The sequence below is a fragment of the Stomoxys calcitrans genome, chromosome 2 (assembly GCF_963082655.1).
Source record: "Stomoxys calcitrans chromosome 2, idStoCalc2.1, whole genome shotgun sequence".
NCBI classification, from domain to species: Eukaryota; Metazoa; Arthropoda; class Insecta; order Diptera; family Muscidae; genus Stomoxys; species Stomoxys calcitrans.
Window position 1 is genome coordinate 200,054,024 of NC_081553.1, and position 21,438 is coordinate 200,075,461.

The 21,438-nt window shown below is 40.8% G+C and overlaps 1 long non-coding RNA gene across 1 annotated transcript in view; it reads left to right on the forward strand.

The window, feature by feature from the left end:
• The window catches only part of LOC106082844 (uncharacterized), a 248,409-nt gene that overhangs the window by 186,008 nt on the left and 40,963 nt on the right, over positions 1-21,438 (forward strand). The window contains exon 4 of the long non-coding RNA XR_009397098.1: positions 600-720. This is a non-coding gene — a long non-coding RNA (uncharacterized LOC106082844). The remainder of the gene's footprint in view (positions 1-599; positions 721-21,438) is intronic.

The following is a 21,438-nucleotide window of genomic DNA, read 5'->3' on the forward strand; positions in this document are numbered from 1 at the left end:
TTTATTACCCGATTTCGCTGAAATTTAAAACGGTGAGTTATTTTAAGCCTCTCGACATCTGACCTAAATATGGTTAAGATCGGTCCATATTTAAATATAGCTGCTATATAGACCGATCTCCCGATAAAGGGTTTGAACCCAATAAAAGCTTTATTTATTACCCGATTTCCCTGAAATTTGAAACATTGAGTTTTTCTGAGCCTCACGATATCCGATCTTAATATGGTACTACAGATCGGTCTATATTTGGATATGGCTACCGAAAAGACCAATATTTTGTTCTACAAAATTTAACAATGACTTGTACTTGTTAGGCTTCTCAATATCCGTGTCGAATTTGGTTCAAATCGGAACATATTTCGATAAAGCTGCTATGGGGGCATAAATTATGCATTTTTCACCGGATTATAACGAAAGGGGGTTTACATATATGCCCGAACTGGTGGGTATCCAAAGTTCGGCCCGGCCCAACTTAATGCCTTTTTACTTGTTTTATTTTGTAAGATTTTTTTTGCCGAAAATTCATGTTAAGGATGGGGAGTAGATTTCACTATTTCACATTTTATTAACAATTTCCCCTTTTTTTAAATATTTTTCAGAGTGTCCCATACTGCTACCCCCATGAATATATGTGCGACATCTCACAATCTTTGTCGCATCGCACAAAAAAAAAAAACACCAAAAGGGAAGATACTCACTCACATTGATGGATACGCTAAGGTATGTAACATCATCAGCAGCGCAGTAGCAAATATCTTAAAAACGTCTCTTGTTCCTTGTGTATACTTTTTGTTGTTTGTGCTGCTGTTGCCTTGCATGTTTTGTCTAATTTTTCCTTTTTCTTCTCGTGTGTGTGTCCTACACGCCAAGTAGGAGCAGACAATACTTCAGATAGATAACAAGATAGGTAGGTGCCTTTGTTCTTTTCTGGGTTTTCCGTTTTGTTTCTTTGGCCACATTGTTTGTTGGCGTTTGGTAGAGTCTTTCCCGGACAACGACACATTGCGTAAATGGCTATAAAAATACCGTTTAATGAGTTGCCACCAAAAGCCAACACAAAGGTTGGTCCCGAACTGAGGATTCGAACCATGTTTAGATATTTTGTGGCCTTGTATGTGGTTTAGATTGATGTGAAGTGTTGGCATCAGATAAAATAAGGACAAAGTGAGTTTGTAGGGCTATATGGCTCCTAGTTATATGATTTAGGTAATCGATAGCCCTTTGATTCTTGTTTCACAAACAATGAAAGGAATGTTGTTTTCATTTGAAAAGCAGCTGCGATTTTGAAGATACATACCATACACATTTAAATATTTTGAACCAGGACAACATAAATTTAATAGTTTATGTGCGATTTCCTGCTGAAATAACATGCATAGTTTTCATTTTAACAAAGGCCGAATAAAATATCCTCATGTAGGAAATGCCAGAAGTTTGCCACAATGTTTTCTCTTGTTTTTGAACATGAAATGCATTTTTCGACAGGTCCATTGTATAAAAAAATCCAATTATATATCACTTATCCTTAATATGGATTTTTCAAAGTGTTCACTGTACTCATATGTTTTGACTCATAATGTCTTATTAGTTCTCAGCAGTAGCATTCTTATAAAGTAGGAAAAACTTGTGCACAATATTTAATTGCATTCTTCAGTTGAAGAAGAGCACAGTGTTTTCTATAGTGAAAACTACTAACTTATGCCAAAATGCAAGTAAAAGCACGTCGGCTGGGCCTAGTACTACACTCTCTTCTCCATGGATTGCAGATTTACCCATGAACATTCCATCAAGGAACAGGGACAAACCTCTCAATGAGGTTTGTCCTGAGTGGAGGGGATAACCTCTGCTATAATTTTTTTCTGATATTCTGGCCTGGATTCGAACTCGGGTGTTCAGCGTCGTAGGCGGACATGCTAACTAATGCACTAAAGTGGCCTCTTACTTGCATCGTTAGATATACCTACAATCAGCTCTCACTTTCTATATTCATAAGACCTGTCTTATGTACGTCTAATACGAATAGAGCGCGCTTTAATTGGCAATTTTTCTCAATTGTATTGAAATTTGTTAATAGACCCTCCACCATAGAATGGGAGTATACTAATTTCGTCATTCCGTTTGTAACACTTCGAAATATTGATCTGAGACCCAACAAAGTATATTTTCTCTTGATCGTCTTGACATTCCTCCTCCTCTCCGGGTGCTTGGGGGACGTCAGACCATCTGAGGCTATTGAATGCATTCTTCACATCCAGTTTGGATAAGAGGACAATCGGTCTAGAGTAGTGGCTTCTTTGCCTTGCCGTCTCTCGTGGACATTTCTGCCTGGAAGCCATGTTGTCTAATTGAGAGGTCAACTGCCTCAATGAAGGCGCACAAAAGCCGTGGCTTTATAAGTCGCTTGCCGGCGGTATCTACCATACAGAGTGGTCTGTATGAAAATGGGGATATTGGATGCCCTTTGCCCTTGCTTGTGAGCACCAGCTTTGTCTATTCCATACCTCCGGAAAAAAAACCTTAAAATAAGTATCGATTACCATTCCTAGAAGAAATTTTCAGCTATCTGTCTGATGACTTCGGCCGGTTTTCCGTCAGGACCGGGTTATTTTTCTGTTCTGAAGGCTGCGGGCTATATAACTTAGCTCCTCTATCGTTAAAGGGGTTATATTGTCATTGGGCTTTTTATAAACTTCATCTTCTGGGAGGTGTCGGGCGAAGAGTATGTGGACCATAGTTTCCATTGTTCTTCCGGCCATCACTGCTGTTGGGCTCCGTGCGCCGAGTTTTTCCATCACAATTTTGTATCCGAGACCCCAAGATTTTCGGTCAATGTCCCACTTCTCTTTTTTTGCTCCTATCTATTATGGCAGCGAGTAACTTTGTTGCCTCCTTGTATAGGGGGTGTCCGTAACAATGTTCAAATTCATCCTCGCGATAATACCAACTTCCGCACTCCGTGATCGCCCAGATCTTCGCCTGCAACACCGTATTATCGTCAGGCAGTCGAAACTAGATTTCAATCGCTGAGCTCTAAATCTGGACCCTAAGCCCACTCTATTCTCCAGTATTGATCAATCCGTGATGCATTAACTTCACACTGGCAATACCAGATTTCTGTCAATCCAAGATTGTATGTGCGGCAACTGTGCCTCGCACTCGACCTCAAGTATCATCCATTTTTTCAAGGTTTCCTATCTTTGCCTCGATTATCCCACGATGGTATGACCTGCTCCTAACATATCACCGAAGATTACCGGTGCAGAGGTTGTGATATCACAATGTCGCTACTGTGATATCACAATGAATTTAAATAGTCTAAGTGAGTCTGTTCAGAAAATAGACTGCCACTATAACCAAACCTAAACCTAACTCAGTGTAATATGTCTATGGACCGGATATCCAGAATAGTCTCCAGTGACCTAGTAGGCGCATTAATCATCTCCCCGCCTATTGAGAGGCAACATGTTATCCGAACCCGTTGTGGAAGCCATCTATGTAACTACCGAGGCGTGAGTTAGTATCAGACGCCTCGGTACCAGAGTTGGTAGCTTGCCAGTCAGGAGGTCGTGGGTACGATTCTTACCAGAGGCCGAGGTCGGTCGCTACTGTTGTGTTAACGTGTCACCTCAAATTGGCCCGTCTTCGTCTTGCTCGAAAACGGGGAGATTTCAATTTTATCGGTGTTTACATTCCGACTCTTCCACAGTCGCATGTCATTTCCATAAACTTTACAGCCCTTCTTCATCACTGATTCGGACTCTTACCACTGAAAAGTAAAGATTTTGGTAATAAAATTCAATGATTTGCAAGCGTTGCTCGTTAGTAAGTCTATTCATGATGAAATGTCAAAGCATACTGAGCATCTTTCTCTTTGACACAATGTCTGAAATCCCACGTGATCTGTCAAATACTAATGCATGAAAATCCTAACCTCAAAAAAATCACCCATTATTAAAAGTTCGTCTGTATAGCAGACGGGCCCAAAACCATTCCCAGTCAGGATTCGTAGTGGACTATTAATGGTGGCGGTGGTTTATCCACCACCAGGTACTGGTCTAGGGATTGGATGAGTGTGTCAGAGCTCACATTAAGTCTATAGGTCTTTGGTGTCGCAAAGCTGGCCTTGTCGGCCTTGGATACAAGTATCGCAGTTGCCTCCTGGCAGACTTTTATATGCAATTTGCAGGCACTCTGTGAATATATCCTCCAGTTAGGGCGCCAGGTATTCCGCCTCCTTCTGTAGTAATGACGGAAATATTCCTTCAGGTCCGTTCGACTTATATACTTGGAAGCTCCTCCAGGCTTCCAACCTTATTGTTCCTAAGATTCGGTGTCTCCGAGTGTACCGTCGCAACTTGCGTTTTCATTAAAAAACCTCCATATATCCTCCGTCGTATCCGCTCTTCCTCTCACCTCGTCCACGAACGTCTCAGTCTTGACATGGGCATTAAGCAAAAAACTTCTTCATCCTGGCAGGGTCATTGTCGAACTGTAACTATTAAAGCTTCTAGGAGTTAGCCTTTGCCGTTCTGGTCATCCTATTGTATTGTTTGAGTCGTACGAAATACACATCCCAATAAACTGCCGCCTTTTTATGATGTGCACGGTTATAAAATCAACGGACCTCCTAGGTTTTTCTTGGCTGATTTCTTTTCTCGAGTTGGACAACTTCGAAAGTCCCTAGCTCAGTCGTTATTCTATTCAGAGTGTATGCTTGGGCAATTAAAATTACATATCTTGCCCAAGTCGTTCATTGAGTATTCTGAATTCGGAATTTTCTACGATAGTTTCGGAAAAGGGGAGTGTTTAATTGGGCACTACAATCCTGCACCTCATCGATTGGATTTTCCGAAAATATTTTTACATTTAAAATCTCCTCCCTAATTTATTTAGTATTGATCACTTCTGCTAGGACTTGGGCCAGTCTATTAATATTAGTCAAAACAAGTAAAAGTGTGCTAAGTTCGGCCGGGCCGAATCTTATATACCCTCCACCATGGATCGCATTTGTCGAGTTATTTTCCCGGCATCTCTTCTTAGGCAAAAAAAGGATATAAGAAAAGATTTGCTCTGCTATTAGAGAGATATCAAGATATGGTCCGGTTTGGACCACAATTAAATTATATGTTGGAGACCTGTGTAAAATGTCAGCCAATTCGAATAAGAATTGCGCCCTTTGTGGGCTCAAGAAGTAAAATAGAGAGATCGATTTATATGGGAGCTGTATCGGACTATAGACCAATTCAGACCATAATAAACACGTATGTTAATGGTCATGAGAGAATCCGTCGTACAAAATTTCAGGCAAATCGGATAATAATTGCGACCTCTAGAGGCTCAAGAAGTCAAGATCCCAGATCGGTTTATATGGCAGCTATATCAGGTTATGAACCGACTTGTACTTTATTTGACATAGTTGTTGAAAGTAACAATAAAAAACGTCTTGCGAAATTTCAGCCAAATCGGATAGAAATTGAGCGCTCTAGAAGCTCAAGAAGTCAAGTCCCCAGATCTGTTTATATGACAGCTATATCAGGTTATGGACCGATTTGAACCATATTTGGCACAGTTGTTGGATATCATAACAAAATACTACGTGCCAAAATTCATTCAAATTGGATAAGAATTGCGCCCTCTAGAGGCTCAAGAAGTCAAGACCCAAGATCGGTTTATATGGCAGCTATATAAGGTTATGGACCGATTTGAACCATAGTTGGCATAGTTGTTGGATATCATAACAAAACACGTCGTGCAAAATTTCATTCCAATCGGATACGAATTGCGCACTCTAGAGGCTCAAGAAGTCAAGACCCAAGATCGGTTTATATGGCAGCTATATCAGGTTATGGACCGATTTGAACCATACTTGGCATAGTTGTTGGATATCATAACAAAACATGTCGTGCATTCCAATCGGATAAGAATTGCGCACTCTAGAGGCTCAAGAAGTCAAGACCCAAGATCGGTTTATATGGCAGCTATATCAGGTTATAAACCGATTTGAACCATACTTGGCACAGTTGTTGGATATCATAACAAAACACGACGTGCAAAATTTCATCCCAATCGGATAAGAATTGCGCACTCTAGAGGCTCAAGAAGTCAAGACCCAAGATCGGTTTATATGGCAGCTATATCAAAACATGGACCGATATGGCCCATTTACAATACCAACCGACCTACACAAATAAGAAGTATTTGTGCAAAATTTCAAGCGGCTAGCTTAACTCCTTCGGAAGTAAGCGTGCTTTCGACAGACAGACGGACGGACGGACGGACATGGCTAGATCGACATAAAATGTCACGACGATCAAGAATATATATACTTTATGGGGTCTCAGACGAATATTTCGAGTAGTTACAATCAGAATGACGAAATTAGTATACCCCCCATCTTATGGTGGAGGGTATAAAAATGAAGGTGTTGTGCTTTGTTTGTTCCGAAAAGACTCAAAAAATTCTGAACCGATTTTCATGAAATTTTCATATATGCTAGGGTTTAGCCCTTGGTGAAAATAGGTTACTTCATTATATGATATCCGCGAAGGGGGCGGACCCTCCTCCTAACCACAATTTTCAAAAACCCCAGATCTCGAAGATGGATGCATCGATTTAGGTGAATTTTTTATGCCACCTTAAGGTAACCCAAAAACTTTGCGATGAAATAACCGTGGGGGAGAGCCCTACCCCAAAACCCACCCGAACGGACATGTTTAGCGATTGGGTCAATATGGGTATCAAATGAGAGTATAATACGAACTTGATGTAACACCATGATCACAGGTGTCGGGGGGACGGTCCTTCCCCTAAAACCGTCTAAAATTGACATATTTACCAGAGAACAGCAGTAAGCCACCTTAAAAATAAGTCCACATGGTTGACATGCAGCAAATGGCTAACTCACACCTTATACCAGCAATCGTTGTTGACGCTTATGACATTCAACGATCAAAACTTAAAACACTCCTTTAAATTCGTTGAGTTATTCTAAGTGATTTTGCTGATGGACATAAAATAATTGCTGGCCGTTTTTTACATTTTTAGCAATACTCTATGTAATGGCTTGGGTATAGAAAAAACTGAAAGTACGTCTGTCAATTTTGCAGACAGATAAAAGCAATTCCAATCCAAAAAATAAAAAAAAAACAATTTTGCAGACAGATAAAAGCAATTCTAATCCAAAAAAAAAAACAAGTGCAAAAAACCAACTGAGTATATCTTTGTCGATCAACAAAACTTGATGTCTCATCCCTCTGCTTGCTTTGGCTTCATATCGCACTCATCTGTGTTGTGTTCATTTGCAAACAACATACGATATTCGTCGTCCAAATTGACAATCAAATCCACAGAACGATTACTAAAACGTTCGCGCATCTTTCGCCCTATTTTATTTGTGCGTGTGTTTCTAGCAAACTTTGTTTTTATGTGGCATGCGATACAGACAATAGCTTTGGTCAAAGTGACTATGGAGTGGAAAATTTTGGGTTTCATGCAGTTCTCTGATGTTTACCGATAGGGACATCAAATGAAAGGAAATTGGAAGTAGGGTACGTAACATTTATAAAAATTTGGGGTTAAGTCCTAGGAGGCCGCCCTACCCCAGAATTATGCCCCAAATGAGCATGCATACCAAACAGGACAATATGGGTTAATTTTGATATAATTTTCAAATTGGCCCATTTAAAAAAGAGCCCACGAATACTTATGGGTTAAGGAAGCTCACCAGGACATCTAATTTTCTATAAATTAAATTTTTTGTTCAAAAAATTTTTTTTTTCTTAAATCTTAGAATTTTCTATACAAAAGCCAGTGTTGCATTTATTTCCTCCTTCTCCAATTGAGCTCCTACATCCATAAATACATTGTATGATGTTAAAAAGCTTTTTCTTTAGAATTCAGTGGCTTTTAAATCCCAACATATTGTCATAAATTTCTTGGTAATTTTATCTTTTGTATTCATACATTTTTATTCGCCATATGAAGAAGGATATTCCTTTCCTACTCCTGCTCCAGCTGCTCCTGCAGTGGCATACAATGAACAATGTGCTCTACATTTAAGTTATTACATTTCTGGTTTGTCGAAAGTGGTTAGGGATGCGTGAATATAGTCCAGACCTACGCCCATCCATCCATCCATCCCACACCTTGGCACAGCTTTGCATAATTTTTTTATACTTTCTTTTCACTCTAGGCTAAGAAAAAAAAATCGCATTTAAATGTTTCATATTCATGAGGCAGTGTAGTCGGTCGCGGTGACGATGGCGTTGGCGGTGCTGGAATATGACACAAAACGATGACAATGATGGCGAAGAGCATGAGCGACCACAACAACAGGACTTCAAGTGTCGTTGAGCTATGGATAATGATGTTATCCTTTTTGGTTGCCATTCATGCCTAGAAAGGCCCACAAATGTCGTCGAACCGACATTGTCATCGTCGTTGTTTGTCTGTTGAGAGTTGTTGAATATGCCTGGCTTTTGTGCTTGTGTGTTGGTGTGTTTTCGTGCTTTCCGTTTCCTTTTGGCCGAAGTGCAAAAAAGCATAAAATCGCATCAACGCATTTAGAAGCTTGCATTTCACTTACATTTATTGTGGCCGCCTGAGGGGGAGAGGGGTGACCGCTGGAATTGTTTGGAAGTAACCATCATAAAAAAGGATAACACTTAAATACTTGAGACCCATCAACTGTTTCTAAGGTTTAAGAGCATTCAGCACATATACATTTTTTTATGAGACATTATGATTTTTTTTTCTTGTTCTTACTTCCGGTGCACCATAGATGAATGTTTCATGTGATGTGGTGTGATAGAGAAGGAGGAGGAGGATGAGTAAGATTTGGTTAAATGGTCATTGAAACAATGGGGTTACTTTTCATATCTTTTTTTGAGCCTATGGGGGGAGTGGGGAATAATTTTGAATAAAATTATTGAAATGACTAAAAGTCTGAGAAGTAAAATGGGAATTTTTGAATAACTAAATAGTTACTTGTAGGCCTAGGGATTTGTTTTGCATAGAAGATTTGATGAATGAAACATGATGAAGTGAAAATATTTTGTTTGTTTTCGAAGAAATTGGCATTCTTATAACCACTCGGTTATTCTAGTACAATAGTTCATATTGTCCTCAGCATCCTAGGATGGGAAACGGGTATTATAATCCTGCAATGCAATTTTGCCCACATTTCATTATTTCCCACATTACATTAAGACACAGTTGGTAAACTTCTCATACATCAATGAGTGGTGTTTGATTCAAGTTTGAGGCTCAGTGATAAAGGTTCTACTTTTATAGCCGAGGCCGAACGGTGCACACTTTTGCCTGGGAGGAAATAAAAATTGTTATGAAACTTTTTACTAATCCTTTAAAAAAACCCTTCAAATAAGAAAATTTAACAAGTAAGAGCGTCCTAAGTTCGGCCGGGTCTCCACCATGGATCGCATTTCTCAAGTTCTTTGCGCGGTATCTCTTTTTAGGCAAACAAAAAATAATGGATAAAAATTCTTGTGCTATTGGAGCTATATCAAGTTATAGTCCGATTCTGACCATGAGTTGAATATTGAATGGTCTTTATTGAAAAAGTCATTGTGTAATACTTCAGTCCATTCGGATAATAATTGCTTTGGGAGCTGTATCAGGCTATTAGATCGATTCAGACCATATTGAACACTTATGATAAAGGTCATGAGAGAAGCCGTTGTACAATATTTCAGCCAAATCGGATGAGAATTGCATCCTCTAATGGCTCACGAAGTCAAGATACAGTATCGGTTTGTATGGCAACTATTTCAAATTTTGAACAGATTTGAATCAGACGTAGCACAGTTATTGGAAGTTATAGCCAAATCGGAAAAGTATTACGCCCTCTAGAGTCTTATGAAATCAAGATCTAAGATCGGTTTATATGGCAGGTATACAAGGTTATAAACCGATTTGAACCATACTAAGAACAGTTGTTGGAAGTCACCACCAAACACTTAATGTAAAATTTCAGCCAAATCGGATTAGAATTGCGCTCTCTAGTGGCTGAAGAAGTCATGATCAAAGAACGGTTTATATGGCAGCTATATCAGGTTATGGACCGATTTGAAGCATACTTAGCAGAGTTATTGGAAGTCATAACAAAACACGTCGTGCAAAATTTCAGCCAAATCGGATGAAAATTGCGCCCTCTAGTGGCTCAAGAAGTCAAGACCCAAGATCGGTTTATATGGCAGCTATGTCAGGTTATGGACCGATTGGAACTATACTTAGGAAAAATGCTGGAAGCCATATAGAAACTCATCGCGCAAAATTTCAGCTAAATTGGATTGGAATTGCTCCCTTAAGAGGCTTAAGAAGTCAAGACCCCAAATCGGGTTAAGAGACAGCTATATAAGGTTATGGACCGATTTCAACCATACTTTGCACAGTGGTTGGAAGTCATAACAAAACACCTCACACACATTTTCAGCCAAATCGGATAAGAATTGCGCTCTCTAGTGGCTGAAGAAGTCAAGATCCAAAATCGGTTCATACTCGTATGGCAGCTATATCAAAACATGGACCGATATGGCCCATTTACAATCCCAACTGACCTACACTAATTAGAAGAATTTGTGAAAAATGTCAAACGGCTAGCTTTACTCCTTCGAACGTTAGCGTGCATTCGACAGACGGACGGACATGGGTAGTTCGACTTAAAATGTCATGGCGATCAAGAATATATATACTTTATGGGGTCTTAGACGTATATTTCGAGGAGTTAAAAACAGAATGACGAAATTAGTACATCTCCATCGTATGGTGGAGGGTATAGTGAAAGAGTTGCTTGACTGACTGATTGCTGACATACTAACTCACTCACTGACTGATCATCGCCCAGCCCAAACGGCTAAAGCTAAAATCATGAAATTTTGCACAAATCTTGATCTTGGGTTATAGGCACGGGATAAGGCTGGATTGGGCGATATTCGTACTACAAAGTATCAAGAAGTACGAAATGGTACATATTTGCCTAGGGCGAACGGCTAGAGTTATGTTCATTAGCTCAAATTAAAGTGCGTTTGGAAAAAATAAGGTATGATGAAAAAAAATTTTGGAAAATCTTACCGGAGTTGGGAGAAATAGTACAATTTGTACCGCAATTGGTACCCGATATCCCCTGTGTGGAGACAAACCGACCTTTATTACCTGGAACAGGCAGAAGGTACTAGATATTACCTTTGTATCGAAAGATAAAAGTGAAAGAATTTGCGACTGGGAAGTGTTGGATGACCACAGTTTCTCTGATCATCGTTATATTAGTTTTAGTGGGGAAAATACTGGAGTAGTGGTCCCTCGACCAAACAGAAGAAAGGCGGATTGGGATAAATTTCGGCACAAATTCTGCACCACTATCCCTTCTAGACAAGAAAAACAATTGGAAACTACGGAGGATATAGACATAGTGGTCTAGCAGATCACGAAGGCCCTGAATGACTCGCTTGTGTCAGTATGCCCTAGTGCCAAGCCAAGGGGCAAACTGCGACCGGCATGGTGGACCCCAGAGCTGGTTGGTCTAAGGAAGGATTGCAGAAACCTCTTGTACAGAGCAAAAGCCACAAGAGCACCACACGAATGGGACATCTCTAAGGCTGAGCTTAGAAAATATAAGGGCGAGATTAGAAAGGCTTAGAACATCCTAGGTAGAATTCTGCAACTCCGTGGATGATACATCTGAGGCCTTTTAGCTAAGGAAGATTCTGTCGTCGAGACCTATTACGATGGGGTATATCCAGAAGTCAAAGAATGCATGGACAATGTCTAGTGAGGAAACACTAGGACTACTTGTTCATACACATTTCCCGGGAAATTCTCCAACGGACAAAGTGGCGCCAGAAGAGGTTGTCACTGATATGCACTCGTCAGAGGCCTTAAGGGAAGTCTTGTCTGAGCAGAAAATCCTTTGGGCGATAAGAAGTTTCGACTTCTTTAAGTCGCCAGGCCCTGATGATGTATCACCGGTTGAATTACAAGCTGTGTCTTATAGACTGGTTCCCTGGCTTAAGGAGATATACTCTGCTTGTATCAGAATGTTGTATATACCTGTGGGATGGAGGGACACGAATGTCATTTTCATTCCGAAAGCAGGAAAACCCTACCACACCAAGGCGAAGGATTTTCGTCCCATTAGTCTATCATCCTTAATGCTGAAGACTCTTGAGAGACTGATAGAAACATATCTTAGGGCAAAGATCCCTGGAGATCGACTGTCGCGGTAGCATGCATATAGTAAAGGCAAATCCACTGAAACAACCCTTCACGACGTAGTCGGCTACATAGAGGTTTCTTTCGCTGTCAAGGAATATGCAATATTTCTTGACAATGAATGTTCTGGGATCTAAAAAGATGGGTCAGCAGTGGAACTCCTGAAGGAGGTGTACTGTCTCCTCTACTTTGGAACATAGCCATTAACAATATATTATTGTCTCTGGAAGAAAAAAGTCGTAAAAGTAGTCGCGTTTTCTGATGACGTGGCAATTGCGGTTAGGGGAAAGTTTCCCAGCACTCTAAGAGATATACTTCAGGAAGCTCTACGTGCAACAGCAAAGTAGGCTACCATCTGCAAGACAGAAGTAGTTATTTTCAGCAGGAGAGACAAGTTGCCTACGGTGGAACCTGTCTCCTTGGGTGGAGAGAATGTTCCATTTACAGAAGGCGCAAAGTACCTGGGTGTTTTGCTGGACAGAAATCTGAACTTCAGATTATTTTGGAAAGGGTAAGAAAGGCCACTCTTGCCCTATACACCTGGACCATTGGTAAAAATTGGGGATTTAGACCGCGTGTCATGCATTGGGTATATACTTTAGTTGTCAGACTTATTATGCTATATGGTGTTGTGGCCTGGTGGACGGCGCTTCAAAAGTCCACCAACTGCACAAACTTAACCGGATCCAAAGAATGGCTTGTTTGTGCATCACAGCCGCACTGAGGACGACACCATCTGATGCACTGTATTTAATGCTACATCTAATGCCTCTGGACATTGTGACTATCCAAATTGCAGCGACCACTGCCGTGAGGCTAAGGGAGCTTTATCATTGGTCATGTGGCGGCTACGGACACTGTGTAACCCTTGATACAATATCCATTGTTCGAGGCAGTGTGAATTACACCCTACCTGAGCCGCTTTTTGATAAAAATTACTGTACCTCTTTTCTTGATAGAACCGATTGGAACTACGATATCCCTGGTAACAGAAGTTATACAGACTTCTATACGGATGGTTCCAAACTAAACGACCAGTTGGTCTTTGGGGTGTACTCTAAAGATCTAGAACTAGTCATATCGAAATGGTCATGTGGCACCTACGGACACTGTGTCATCCTCGATACAATATCCGATGTTCCAGGCAGTGTGGATTACACCCTACCTGAGACGCTTTTTGACAAACTTTACTGTGCATCTATGCCTGAAGGAACCGATTGGAACTACGTTATCCCTGGTAACAGAAGTTACATAGAATTCTATACGGATGGTTCCAAACTAAACGACCAGGTGGGCTTGGGGGTGTACTCTAAAGATCTAGAACTAGTCATATCGAAAAGGTCATGTGGTAGCTACGGATACTGTGTAATCCTTGATACAATAGTCGATGTTCCAGGCAGTGTGGATTACACCCTACCTGAGACGCTTTTAGACAAAAATTGCTGTGTATCTATTTCCGATAGAACCGGTTAGAACTACGATATCTCTGGTAACAGAAGTTACATAGACTTCTATACGGATGGTTCCAAAATAAACGACCAGATGGGCTTTGAGGTGTACTCTAAAGATCTAGAACTGATTATATCGAAAAGGTTACCCAACTATTTAAGTGTGCATCAAGTGGAGATCCTTGCATTTAAGGAAGTGGTCGAATGGCTAAGATATAATGCTATTACGACGATTGGCATAAATATCTTCTCAGGCATCCATTAAATCCCTGGAGAACGTATTTCTGAACACAAAAACCGCCTTCGACTATCGCAGATCTCTCAACGACATGGCTGAACAGTTCAAAATTCACCTGTTCTGAGTGCCGGGCCACTAAGATATCCCAGTGAATTCTAAAGCAGATGAGCTTGCGAGACTAGGAACTACCTTACATACTCCAGGGACACTGAAATCTGTGGGTATGCCTCTAGCGACATGTAAGCTAAGTTTTCAGGCTCAGGCCCGAAGGGCAACGAATGATATATGGCCACAAAGAGAGGGCTGTGAGCAATCCTCATCTAAACTTGAAGAGGTCTACTGCTTTACTGTCATTGGCTAGAACAGACGTCTCAATCATTGTGTCCGTCATGAAAGGTCACTGTCTAATCGGAAATCAAGCTGACAGACTGAAGATTGCCAGCAACGATTTTTGCAGAAGCTGTAGGGACATCGAGGAAGAACACCATCTGTGTGTGTGTTCCCAAATGGCAGTCAGAAGAAGTTCCACTTTAGGTTCTCATTTCTTTGACAACCGTTCTAATTTGACTGATGTGAACATTCGCAAGTTGTGAGACTTTTTAAAGCGATCTGGATGTTTCAACGGTAGGAACTAGAAGGCATCTTTCTTCTTCTGTTCCTGTGGTATCACAAAGGACGAAAACATCTAAGTGAGTCTGATGGCAGAATGCCACTTAAACCTAACCTTACCCAACAGGGACTTGGTCTACGAAAGTGTTGCCAGGCCGATTCTGATGTACGCAACAAAGGCATACAACCTTTGGATATTTTCTCTTGGCATAAGTGGAGCTATGAGACGTTGTCCCCATAGATATACGCATGCAATGTAAGACGTCACTCCAGGCTAAAAGGATGACAAAGAATGAATTGAAGAAAGGGATAAGGCATGCTCCATAATCCATATTTCTTAGGAATATTTTACGTTTCGGCCCAGCCAAGCTTAACTTGTGATTTTTTACCACTTTATAACTATTGAGTTGCCCAAAAAGTAATTGCGGATTTTTTAAAAGAAAGTTAATGCATTTTTAATAAAACTTAGAATGAACTTTAATCAAATATACTTTTTTTACACTTTTTTTCTAAAGCAAGCTAAAAGTAACAGCTGATAACTGACAGAAGAAAGAATGCAATTACAGAGTCACAAGCTGTGAAAAAATTTGTTAACGGCGACTAACTGACAGAAGAAAGAATGCAATTACAGAGTCACAAGCTGTGAAAAAATTTGTCAACGCCGACTATATGAAAAATCCGCAATTACTTTTTGGGCAACCCAATATATATATATGTGTGTGAAATATTTATTACGAAATCTATAGTCAAACTCAAAATTTAAACGTGCCTAACGTTTTTCTACGTTATTATTTATGTTTTCTATGCATAAACAATATTTCAGTAAAAAAAAAAACAAAAGGAGATAAGACAATCTTTGATTTTTTTTTTTTTTTTTAATTTTTTACTAAGAATTTATGATAAGGCCCATTTACTATAGAAGAGGTCATGTGACCTCCTTTAAATATAATCGAACTAATCTTGAAATTGAGCATGAGTATTATTTAGAAATATAGACAAAATCACATACGTATGAGAGTATGGAAATTGACGTACATCTCAACTCATCTCCATGCAAGCGCGTTTCTGGATGGAGAAACACTTTTAATACGGTCTAGTGAAAATATGAATAGCACTTGTACACTATAGGTTTTTGTGTGTTAGTATGTGTGTCCTCATATATTTTGTTCACTTTCATATCAGTTTTGGAATGAATAACAAATACATATACATTGAAGAATATATGAATATGAATGTAAATACAATTATTCAGTTGGTTATAAAATTCAAAAAAAAAAAAAATATTTTTATGATAATTCTTGGGCCCTTATCACATGAGCCATGAGTGTTGTGTTGTTGTTATGTGGAACTTGCTGGAAATTCCCCAAATACCTACATAGGAAAGAACTGTATATATAAATAAGTCATCAAATGAATCCTTTAGGGCATAAGAAAGAAAAAAAATTCTGTTTCAAAAAAGTTTAGATTAGTGCCGGTATTGTTGTATGTTCGTTAATCAGCTTTGCTCCCAGTTTCCATGATAAACATGTCCTCTTCTTCTTCTCTGAAACCCCATTACTTGTTGTAATAAATCTGCGACGCCATCTCTGTGCCTATTATTGCGATTTTTTGTTCATATACTATACATTTGTTGTCGATTTTGTGTTTATTTGTTTTTTTTTTTATAAATTATTTTTGTATTTTTATTTGCACTTCATTGGGTGATTAAAGAAAAAAATAAATCTCAGATGATCTACAAATTGAACTTTTGTCCCTATTTTATTGAACCTTTTTCGCACCGCCACCAGCCAGCCCAGCCAGCGAGCAATTCATTCAATGAGGCTTGTGGCGATCTGCGACGACACCAATTTGTAGGTTCACTGCTACATTCAATAAGAATTTGTACAGTACGCATTTAAATCATTTGGAAATGTAGATTATTACTAAATGGCTAAAGTCCAAAAAACGTCACAAACTTAGCAGCTGTGGTATATAATTTGTAATTGTATTGAAAAACTTACAGAGAATAATATATGGGATTAAATATTGGACATACACAGAGATTTTGTCCAAATGTTTAAAAACAAGGGAAATTTACGAACAGGTGATATTAGAAAACATTTTTATATTGGAATGGAACAAATTGTCAAACCTATGCTATAAAATTTATAATTTATTATACATATTTCAAAAACACCAACGCCAATATATGTGTGTATATTAGTCCGTCCCATACTATAAAGGATTCTTTTTTTTTTGCAAATGGAGCAACGCATGCCCAATTTTTTTACCCTAGCTGAACTGGGCGTCTCTTAATACTTAGAAGTAACCTTAAAAAAGAAAGATAATCTAAGTTGAGAATTCCGTACTGCTTACAAAATTCTTAATTGTTTTCCATGCCATGCCCTTTAGTTGGTTCGTGTCTGGTATTCTATCCCCATTTAAGTGCAAATATCTAGCCGCGAAAGCCGGGCAATGACATAGGAAATACTCCAACGTCTCATCATCTTTCCCACATGCCCTACACATGCTATAACTTGCCCTTATGGATTTAACATAAGTGGCTCGTAGTCCTATGTGTCCCGTTATGATACCAAGAGCTATAGTGACTTCCTTCTTACTTCCTTTCAGTAATAGCCTCGTCTTCTCACGATCTGGATCTCCCCATAGGATTTTCTGGATCCCTCCATAGGATTTTCGCTGTCCTACCGACCGTTTCGCTGTTCCACAATGTTTAATGCGCATTCGTCGCCCACGCCCTTAATTAGGACTGCGTCGACCCGAAAGGCTCCGGGTTAACCATGTTTATTGAGGTCGGTCCTCTGGCCTTCACTGACAATTCGTCTGGTTTTTCATTTCCCTCGCTTACTCGCTATGGCCCGACACCCAAACGATGTGGTTCGTGCCATCCTCAAAGAAGACGTTAATCTCCTCCTTACATTCCAAGACAGTTGATGATATTACCGTCCTGCAGATTTTAGTACTCGAAGTCCTCGCATTCACACCACACCACCTCACGCATTCGGTTTTCGCTCGAATCTCTGCCTTCAGGACCGTATTATGTGCAGGCAGCCTAAAAGATATCTCAGTACCTGGCTTTAATCCATCCATGTAACCTGATCATCCAAATGGCAATACTAGGGTTCCGTCAATCCAAGACTGTGCCGCTGGCAGCAGCGCCTCGCGCTCAACCTCAAGGTTCATCTCAGTTATTCGAACGGAAACCTATTCTATTCCTTTCAGGTTTCCTATCGTCGCCTTGATAATACCGCTATGGTATGATCCAATCCATTCTCCCATCGCCTTAAGTCTCACAGCCGCAGTGGTTGCCCCACACTGTATGTCAATGGGTCGTTTATCTAAAATACTCTCCAGTACCCTAGTGGGCGTGGTCCTCATTTTTCCGCTTATGCAAAACTAACATGTTCTCTGAACCCGTTGTATGGTCCTTATGTTGCCCTTTTTCTCCATAGCAGTCCACCAAACTACTGAGGCGTAAGTAATTAATGGTCTTATCACGCTCCTGTAAAGTCTACTGCCTTTCTATATAGTGTCCAACATCTGTGAGCCTTTTAGGTACGCTCCTGAATGTGACACATCCATTTCAGTGTCCTATCCAAGATCACACCTAAGTAGTTGACTTTGACAGATATCGAAATTGTTCTATTGAGGAAACATGGTGCGTCAAATTGGTCCACCTTCATCTTAACATTGAGACCCTTAGGTCTCGCCCAGCCGTGTGTCATCTGCAAGACACTTTCTGCCCTTCTGCACAACTGGTTCGGATTCTTACCCCTAAGAAGTATTGTAACAGCATCCGTTATAGGTATTTATGGTGGTCATCCATAGGAGTGGCGATAAAATGCCCCCTTTGGCGTGCCTTGTGCCCCTTTCTCCCTTATATTTGTGTTATGGGACAACCAATTTATCCACCTGTTCCTTAGCCTATGGTTTATCCAGTTCCTGGGATCGGGTTCACTCGTGTGTCGTTCCGCACATTGTTAAACGCCCCCGCTATGTCAATGCAAACCGCCAATGTGTACGTCTTGGCATCGAAGGATTCTTCTATTTTATGCACAACCTTGTGCAGGGCAGTCTCCACCTTCCCTTGACACTGGCACGCTGTTTGAATTTGGGAAGTTCGCTGGATGTCCTACTCTTTATCATGGCATCCACAATACGTTGCATGGTTTTTAATAGGTCTGTAGGCCTTTGGTGTCGCATAACTTGCCTTGCTGGGCTTAGGTATAAATACCACCCTTGCCTCCCGCCAGGCTTTCGAAGTATATGCAAGCTAGGAACGCTGCGAAAATACTGGTCAGATGAGGCGCCAGATAGATAGTCGGACTCCTTTTGTAGTAACGCCTGAAATATTCCACCAGGTCCGGGTGACTTAAATGGTTTGAAGCTTTTGAAGGCTTCCTTGACCATAAATTCCGTTATGATAAACCTTCTATCAACCTAATTTTTCCAAGATTCTGGAGTCTCCGCGAGTCCCGTCGTATCCTGTGGAAAATGGGTTTTCATCAAATGCCTCAACATGTTCTCCGTTGTCTTTGCTCTCACTCCCATGTCGTCTGCTAACGCTTCAGTTTGGACATGGTTTTTTGAGAGAAACTTCTTCATCTTGGCAGCGTCATTAACGCTGTCGACCTCGCCGCAGAAAATATTCCAGGTCCAGAGTCGAAAGGCAGATAAAGTGATGCCAGGTATGCTCCATCGTCTCCCTGTCTCACCACTGTTGCATCCGACATTAACAACTGGGGAAAATATTATTAAAATTTTTATGACAAATTACACAGGTCCTCGTCCGAGTATCAGTATTAGTATAGAATAATTGGTAGTTGATATGGTTCAGTCCGCAAACTTTGTTCCGGGTCGTCCAAGGCTCCTGAATTAAGGAAATATGAATCTTGCCCTTGCTGATTTTCCCCTGGATCGTCTGCTCCCTGTTCTTAAGACTGCATTGACTTTCCTGTCACGGCACTGCCTGATATCATCGTTTTAAGTTCTTTGCCTATCCTAGTCTTCCGAATCTTTATAAAGTCGGTAATGGTTTCATCGTAGGGTCCCTGTTCGTAAGCCTGTATTGAGTTTCTATTTCTGGTACTGCGTGATGTTTCAATACTAGGATCTTTGCCTATCTTAGTCTTCCAAGTCTTAATGGGCTTCTTGGGAGTAAGTGATGATACCATTGTCGGCTCCTTGTTCTTTAAGCTGCATTGAGACTCCTGTCTCTACGCTGCTTTATGATTCAATATTATCTTTACATATCCTAGTCTTCCGAATCTTGAAGTCAGTGATGGGTCCGTTGTCGGGTCCCAGTTTGTTAGGCTGTGTTTGGTCTCTCACCAATGCACTGCCTGATATTTTTGTATTAGGATCTTTGGTTATCCTAGTCTTTCCAATATTGAGAGATGCGGTGATTGTCTCTTCGTCAGCCCCTGTTTGTTGCCCTGTATATTCACCTGCCACTGCACGGTCTGATGTCTCTATATGAAGATTTCTATCTATCCTAGTCTCCCGAATCTTGAAAAAGACAGACTTGCTCCCGTAGTGCGCCATGCCTTTAATCTTAGCCAAACTCGTCACGGAGGCTTGACCAATACCAACCACAAGGAGAGTTCCTTCCTCCTTCTCTTTCCAGTGAAAAACCTCCTACTTCTCCACGACCAACTCTTGGTTTTGCTTGTTTAAGACTTCTATCAAGCGTTCCGTTCCAATTTCGCTGCCACATCCTTGATGAAGACCGTCGCCTGTGAGCTGTGGGAAGTCCATCTTTTTCGCCAGGTCGAGCTTTGCGTTCTCCCAGGGAGCGTGGATAGCTCTGACCAGCTTTTTGACGGTATCAATACGCTGCGCTAAAAGATGTCCCCTCTATATTCGCAGCTCATCATTTGTATGAGTGCACCCTCTATAGAGTTCCACACATGTTCGAAAATCCGCTCGATAATCAGATCTTCCATTTGGGACCGATGATCAGATGGAATCCTACCGGATGCACTGCTGCTATTGATGACTACATAAGTCAGCTCATCTCTGTTGTGATTCCTTGCCACTCTGGCGTAGAAGGGCGGCTCCTTACCATTATCAGCGACCATTTTCTCCTTCCGTGATGAATGTGGCCTCCTTTTTTGGAAGTCACGGTCCGCCATGAAGACTCAAGGGCATTTTCTCCTTCCGTGATGGATGTGGCCTCCTTTTTTGGAATCACAGTCCTCCATGAAGACTCAGGGGCATTTTCTCCTTCCGTGATGAATGTGGCCTCCTTTTTTGGAAGTCACAGTCCTCCATGAAGACTCAGGGGCCGTGCGCGCTATCTTCGTTCCTGGTCCGATTTTGTCTACCTCCGTAGGACGCTGTCTGGAGTCTCCATTGCGGGATGGCTGGCTTGGTCTTCCCAGAGTACTTGAAAGCGGGGAACTCTTTTTCTTCTTAAGCATTTTAGCAGTGTTCCGTAAAAGCGCTTGGAATGTCAATCCAGCATCCTGCACTTTCGCTCGATTGCGCTGCCGGTACATACTCCTCTAACTCCTTCGTCGTGCACCAGATCGCTTTCTCGGTCTGCTTGTGACCTAAGCAAAGCCATCGCTCACTTCTGCCCTCATCCCGCTGCCCTCATCTCTCGATTCGGCTGCGATGACTGTTTTATTGACATTGTCGCTGTCTGAATTCGAGTCGGAAACACCACGAACTGGGGACGCTCGTGCTAACCACTGCATCACGGTGCCCAACACTGCAGTATACTCTTGTAGACCCATGATCTCTAAGCTTAAATTTGAACGATAAATTCTCGCTGCTCCTTAATGGGAGTTTTTAGGGAAATTTTGCATTTCGAATGTTTGCAAAATGTCTCAACTATTTATTTGAAATATTCAATGACCTTGAAATGACCACAATATCTGTGACAATATGAGATGAATTTTAATACTAAAGCTT